Below are 7872 nucleotides of genomic sequence, written 5' to 3'. Positions count from 1 at the left end.
AATTCCAGTTTGTCTTCAATTTCCTCTAAGAATGTTCATATTGGTTCTTTTGAAAAACATACCAGAGGCATAGGTTTCAAGTTAATATCCAAGATGGGCTATGAAGGAAAAGGCTTGGGAAAACATGCACAGGGTATTGTTGAGCCAATAACAGTTGAGGAAAGGCCTAAGTATTTGGGTCTTGGATATGGACAAGCTTATGGAGAGAGTTCGAAAGTTGCCATGAAGACCATTGAAATAGCTCCAAGAAGGAGTTTCATTGCAGGTCTTCTACCTCAAGAGTGTGAAGATTGCATTCTTGGGGAATGCAATAGTGTGAAGCATACTTTGCAGAAAGAAGGTGTATATCATCATACACTTGAGCCAGAGAGTTGTGGAAACTCTAACGGCATTGAAGAGATTGAGGGTGTTCCAAGGGGAGCTACTTCTTCATTCAATTCACCTCCTCATGAAGGTAATAAAGGTGAAAGAGAGAGGTATAAATTTGGTTCTAATCATGTTCCTTTTGATTATGTAAAGCATGATAAATTTCCATATAAGCATGGGAAAAGAATTGCATGTTCCTTTTGTCGTTTGGTTAACCATAATGTTTCTAGATGTTGGAAGAGGATGGTCACATACAGGAAACTTTTGAAGGAAAGGAAGTAAGAAGCCAAAGGTCCACTAGACAAGGAAAATCATGCTGTCAAGAAGATGCACATGCATTGCACTTACTGCCATAAGCAAGGACACATTGTTGAAAAGTGTTGGACTTTGAATCCAACAATGCTTCCATGAAACTTGAAGAAGGTGGAAAGAGAAAATGACAAGAATGGAAAGGAAGTTTCCATAAATGATGTGTTTCAAGATGATTCACATGTTGTTGTTGATGTGCAGACAAAGGAAGGACCTTTGAAATGGATTGGTAAGAAATGGTTATAGTTATTATCCAATTAAATTTGCATATATATTGATGCGAACAGAAATGTATCACATCTATTTGCATTTCTTTGTTAATGAGATGCAAGTTGTAGGTTACTAACAAGAAGGTGAATGGAAAAGTTGAGAAGGAGACTCACTTTATTGCTGCAACATTATGTTCATTTCAGCTTCGAAAGTACAATGTGCTTAAACAAAAGTTGAAAGGTGAAATGCATGCATAAGCACGATATGCATGACCACAGGGATGTTGATGATTTCCTTGTATTTGAACATATATGTGTAATTAACTTGAAGGGTTTATTGCTTTGTTTTTAAACATGCATGTAATGCAATACTGACTTGAGAAAAGTTGATTTGGTCTCCAAGATGGATATGATGATGAAGTGTTTCATCTTTGAAAAAGAATTGTAGAATTATTTTTCTGCATGATTTACTTGAAGGGTCAGTTGTTTTAAAGGCATGTTTTGTTGGCTTGTTATCTAGTCAATCATTTGTATGCAGATGCAAAGACATGGAGGTGTTCACAAGATGTGAAATCTGTTTCTTTTGTTGAAGCAAGAGTTTAGGCCATCCAGTTGTTGTCTGTAATCCTATTGTTGTTAACAGTTGTTGTTGACAGTATGTCAAACAGGTACAAATAAAAATGTTGTGAAGCAGATGTAACTTCACATTAGTTTGAGCTGCCTTGGATCAATGATCAAGGTAGAGAAGTTCAAACTACCTTCTATGACCTTCTCAGTAGGAGTTCTGCAGGTAGTCAAGGAGGAAGACAATTCTTCCTAGGAGGACAAGTACATCCAGGAAGGAAGTGTTCAGAGGCTTTTTTTCAGAGGCACTATGTAGGGTAAGTGTATGGAGGCTGAACGAAGAGGGTGAGGTACTCTCATTTACTGTTCGGATCAGTATATCAGTCTTTTGGAGTCGAAAATATTTTTAGTGGGAAGGCATGATCCAAAATGGATCTAGCATAGACTTCTAAGTCTATGAATTTTCCATCTCATTGCAGAGATCTCTTCATTCTAAATCTAACGCAATTTGAATGGGCAAAAATGGACTTCAGATGAAGGAGATGTTGTAAAAAGAAAATTGCCCATTGTCCTTTGAAAAGGAGGGATTTTCTTGTTAAATGGGACTTAATGGAGAATATGCATCTCTTAAAGAAAATCACATTGGAAAGGTTTAAAGGGTGGAGTAGCAGGCCTTAAGGGCTCCCCGATAGCGATCTTCGATATATCGCATCAAAGGAAGGCCTTCGGGTGACATCGGAACACTAGGTAGGACAATTGGCGATATGCTGATGTTACGATGTGCGACAAAGCGACCACTGATAGAGCAATATGGAAGCAAACCTGAAAAACTATATTTCGTAGCCTAGAACCCTTATCGGATCCATAAGACATATCAGATCAAAGCGTTGAAGGGGTAAAGGCCTAGCAGGAGGACAATGTGACTGTGCGATATGTGATAGCGCCGATCGGCGATCGGTGAATCGCATCGCAACAATAGAAGGGCCAGTGCACATATGACAATGCAATTGCGATCAACGGTTAAGGCACAAACCCAATAGAGTAAGGGACATGATTGCATATTATTTGAAGTCTGGATTTTTGGATTTTTAGTGTATTCCCGTGTATTGATTTTTTTGGCCATTTCTTGGGTTTTAAGCATTCTGCCTATGCGATTACGATTTGTGATGACAGGACGGACCCGATAGGTTTATCAATGTGATTGAATTCATTTTGAGTTCTGGTTAAATGGCTCATGATGCGTTCTTCCTGTGTATTTCCGTTATGCTACTGTTTATAGGATTATGGTAGGAGGAAGGCCAAACGACCAGGTTTCCCGTGCCGACGGTTCATTCCAATTGCAAACTGCTTCTTTTATGGAATGATTGGTCTTCCATGCATTAGGTGACTGTAACCAAATGGTTACAAAAACATAGAGATCTCAATTGATTGGGTAGCTAAAGGTTGCTGAGATTCTCTTGGAGGTCGAGCGAACCACTGATAACACAGAGAAGCAGAGTTATGCTCAGGAGAAGCACAGAGAAGCTCAAAAGGCTCAAAGATGCTTGAATGTTGAGTGTAAGTCCAGAGGAGGCAGTCTGCAGAGTCAAGGTGACTCAGAAGCAGAGGGTCGCTTGGAGGTTAAGAGAAATAGAAGCTCATGAGAGTCAGAGCTAAGAGCCAAAGCCAAGATCTAGAGAGCCAAGAGCCTGAGCCGAGAGCCAGAGCTAAGAGCTAGAGCCAAGAGCTAGAGAGCCAAGAGCCAAAGCTGAGAGCATGAGCTAAGAGCCAGAGCCATGAGCAGAGGCAGAAGCCACCAGAGGTTGGAGGCAGAACAAAAAAGAGATCAAACGATCAAGTTATTGCTGATGTCTGAAGTGTGCTGAAGACAGAAGAAGGAATTCCAAAGATAGTAAAAGAATTCCGAGGGAGTTGGTGCAAGTTAGAGCTCAAGATAGCTCAGAGCGCAGAATAAAGGAGTCTAGTCTAGAGAAGCCTAGATTTGTTTACAGAGTAAGGATAGCTAGGGGTAAGATGGTATTCTAAGCCCATAGGTATAGTTGTAAACCTATGGAGTTAAGTGTGGAATTTGTAAAAGAATTTAAGCCATAAACCCAAGGAGCCTAATCGAGTTGATTAGAGCTCAAGGAGACGTAGCCCAAGATATCAGGGTAAAATCTATATTATATTGTTTCCTTATGTGGTTTGCTTATTTGCTGCATTGTTTTATTGTTATGTGTTTTATTTCAATTTAAGAAAATCAACTTAAAGCACTTAACAGCTAAAGGCAAACAATGACAAACACCCATTTCAAGTCCTTTAATTCCGCAAATTGTCAATCATAAGCATAGATCTTGGGAATATATAAGCTTTGGAGTGGGAGAGGTTCTTGTAAGTTTGATAAGAAACCTTTAGTGCCCCCATTTCAGATCAAACAGAGTCACTCGAGGGCGAGTCACTATGTTTGTGTTAGGGTCCTGTCGGTCGTGGAATCCCCCCAAGGCATGTTTAGGGGCTTAAAGCCCAAGCTTTGACCAAGTCCATTGTAAATACTCCACGATTTGTGGGCAGGGAGTGCGAAGTCATAATAGAGTCATAGGGTTATCCGCCCTTGTTTTTGTAATGTAATGTCAACTTGAAAGATTTGCCCAGGGTCCGCAGACCATGGGATTGTATAAATAGAGCAAGGCTCTAAGTGTAAAAAGATAGTGAATGAAAGAGAAGAAAGATCAATCTAAGGAATTGACTGAGTCGAAGTGTAAGTTGTGTTTTTGGGTCGTAGAGTAGGAGAAGGCTCTGCAACTGAGTGCGTAAAGGCCTAGTAGTCCACAGCTGAGTGCGCAGACCCTAGCAGCTGAATGCACAGGGCAAGTCGAGTCTGTAACTATTGGAAGCATTAATAAAGAGACATTTTATCATTTTTCTGTGTATCTTTTCCTATTTTATGTATTATTGGGTATGAATTGCAATTTTATTGTTTAGTTGTTGCGCGAACTCATATGAATGTGATGTATAAATAAATATAACATAAGGCATCCATTTAAGCGAAGATAACTAATTGGTGTAAGAAGATAAGTAAGATCTCGGGTGTGACTTAGGGGAATAGTATAGAACGCTGCTCCTACAGTGCGGAAGCCCCACAACCCATGTTTAGGACTGCGTGAAGGCGAATATATCAGGGTGGGAAGGCTAGGGAAGTGCACAAAGTAACCTAGGCATGGGGACTAACAGTTCAACCGAATAAATCCATTAGACATCTCAAGGGTACAAAAACCTGGTTCTAGCACCCCCCATACTACTTTTGGTGAGACCTCAGTCCATGTTCCACGGTCTATTGCTGAAAGGGCCAGTAATACAGGGATTTGTTTGGCTAATTAACTCTGAACCTCGTTCAAGCCCCAATAAGCCAACAATGAACGTTGGATCAAGCGGGGTAAATCGACGGTTTTGATCGTTCGGCTAGTTGGCGCGTGGTACGATGTGATAGAAATTGGATCTGGAAAGGTGAAATTGATGGTGCAGATCGAAGTGCTCACTCCTGAGGCAAAGTTAAGTGGGACCAGTAGTTATTGGGAGGAAAAGTGGGACCCTCAGGAGAAAGAAAGTCACGTACAGAATCCATTTAAGTGAAGCTGATTGGTTATAAAGTTAACCATTAGTCTATTTTTTTATTAGAACTTCATTTTGTCAACCTCCTGCATCATTTTGGTACCAGAGCATAGAGATTATGTTTTGCTATAGCAAACATGCCACTGAGGAGAGGAGCTCTCATAGGTCAGGGGAGACCTGTAGCGGATGCATTTCTACTGGATGAGATCCAGAGTTTGCGTACAAGGATGGAGATAATGGAGACTGCTCAGAGGAGAGAAAATAATGAAGGAGACGCCAAATTTATCAATGTGTTGGCCAAAGAAAGTGGAAGACCAAAGATGGAAATACCTTTGTATGATGGGAATCTCGATGTAGAAGTATTGATGGACTAGATCAATTCATTAGACAAATATTTTGACTATCAGGAGGATGTTGATGACAAAAAGAAGGTGAAATTTGCAGTTACTAGATTGAAGGGTCATGCAGCTATCTGGTTGGATGAATTACAAACATCTAGGGCAAGGAAAGGGAAGCCCAAGATCAAACAATGGGATAAAATGGTAAGTAAATTGAAAGAAAAATTTATGCCAAAAGATTATCAGTTAAATATTTTTAGATAATTGCAAAACTTAAGACAAAAAGGCATGACTGTCAAAGAGTACACAAAAGAGTTTTACAAGCCGAACATTAGAGTTGGACATGTAGAGGATAATGAATAGAAGGTAGGCAGGTATATCAATGGCTTAAGGTATGATGTATGGGATGAAATCAGCTTGCTGAGTTAGAAGACAATTGAAGATGCCTATCAAGTAGCTTTGAAGGCAGAAGAGAAGATGTTGAGGAAACAAAATCAAAGGAACAGAGGGAAAATTTCAGCAAGAGGTAGATGAACTACTTGACTAATATTTTAGCACCATTAGAGTGAAGCAAGAAGTTCAAGTAGCAGACCGCCACAGAGAGGATACTTTAATAGAGGAAAATTTTCACTCAGAGGAAGGGGTTGAGGAAGAGAAATTTGGTGTTATACATGTGGAGAATGAGGACATGGATCATGGGACTGTCATCATAGTAAAGAAACAAATCAGAGGAATGTGAATGTGGCTGAGGCAAACGAAGAAAAACCTCAAATTTCAGACAAGGAAGAATCACCTGAAGTAGGAGAATCCTTTTTGTTGAAGAGGGTATTGCTTAAGGCAGAGAAGGAAATAAGAGAACCAACTCAAAGAAAGAGTTTATTCAGAACTACATGCAAGTCCAAGGGAAAATTTTGTAAAATGATAATTGACAATGGGAGCACTGATAACCTTGTTTCTACAGAAATGGTGGACAAGCTAGGATTAGTGAAAACAACAAACCCTACTTCTTACAAAGTTTCATGGTTGCAAAAAGGACATCAGATTATTGTGACAGAACAATGCAAGGTAGAGATACAGATTGGTACTTATAAGGATGTAATATTGTGTGATGTAATTCCATTGGATGTATGCCATGTGTTCCTAGGAAGACCTTGGAAGTTTGATAAAAAAGCTATTCATGATGGGAGAAGGAATACTTACACTTTGGAGAAGGATGGAAATAAACACACACTGCTACCATTGAAAGATGAAGCAGACAAAGAGGTACTTGGAAACAATGTTATGCTGATGAGTGGAAAGGAGCTATTGCAAGAAGTTGGAAAAGGTGAAGAAATGAATTTTTCTATCATAGGGAGACCTAAGGTAATTCTAACTTCCACCAACTTAGATGATTTACCCGAATAAATCAAAACTCTATTGAATGATTGTGCTGATATTATTGTGGATGAGTTACCAAATGCATTACCACCAATTAGGAGTATTAGTCATCATGTTGATCTAATGCTTGGAGCATGTTTGCCAAACAAAGCAGCATACAAATTAAATCCTCAAGAGAATGCAGAAGTTGGAAGACAAGTGCAAGAACTGATGGATAAGGGATTGATCAGAGAGAGTCTCAATCCATGTGCTATACCAACAGTACTCAATCCAAAGAGAGGAGGTGAATGGTGTGCGTGTACAGATTCCAGAGCCATAAACAAGATTACTATCACGTATAGATTTCCTTTACCATGCATGGATGATTTGATGGATTGTTTGAGTGGGTCAAATTATTTTACTAAGATACATCTGAAGAGTAGATATCATCAAATAAGAATTAGATAAGGAGATGAATGGAAGACTGCATTTAAAACAAATAGTGGTTTGCATGAGTGGTTAGTGATGAATTTTGGACTCACTAATGTACCTATCACATTCATGAGATTAATGAATGAAGTCCTGAAGGAATATGAAGGAAAGTTTGTTATTGTTTACCTTGATGATATTTTAGTTTTCAGTAGAAGCAAAGAAGAACACTTGGAGCATCTTAAGTTGTTTTTAAAAACTCTGCAGAAAGAGAAACTACTGATAAATCTGAAGAAATGTAGTTTCATGAAAGAAGAATTAATCTATTTGGGATTTGTAGCTTCTAAAGAAGGCTTGAAAATGGATCTGAAGAAAGTCCAAGCAATTTGGAACTGGCGTATTCCAAGAAACATATTTGAGGTAAGAAGATTTCATGGTCTTGCAAGGTTTTATAGAAAATTTATCAGAGGTTTTAGTTAGATTTGTGCACCAATTATTGAGACAGTTAAAGAGACTAATCAGCCATTCAAGTGGAAAGAAGTAGCGGATAGAAATTTTAAGTTGCTGAAGAAGAAAATCACAGAGAAACTAGTTTTAGCTTTACCTGATTTTGAGAAAGCTTTTCAAGTTGAAACTGATGCTAGTGGAGTTACAATTGGAGCAGTTTTGAGTCAGGAACAGATACCAATAGCTTACTTTAGTGAGAAACTAAA

The sequence above is a fragment of the Pinus tabuliformis genome, chromosome 3_1, assembly GCF_031772625.1.
Source record: "Pinus tabuliformis cultivar Carrire ecotype Pingquan chromosome 3_1, CPIR1, whole genome shotgun sequence".
Taxonomy (NCBI): Eukaryota; Viridiplantae; Streptophyta; class Pinopsida; order Pinales; family Pinaceae; genus Pinus; species Pinus tabuliformis.
Note: the sequence above shows the minus strand (reverse complement) of the source record.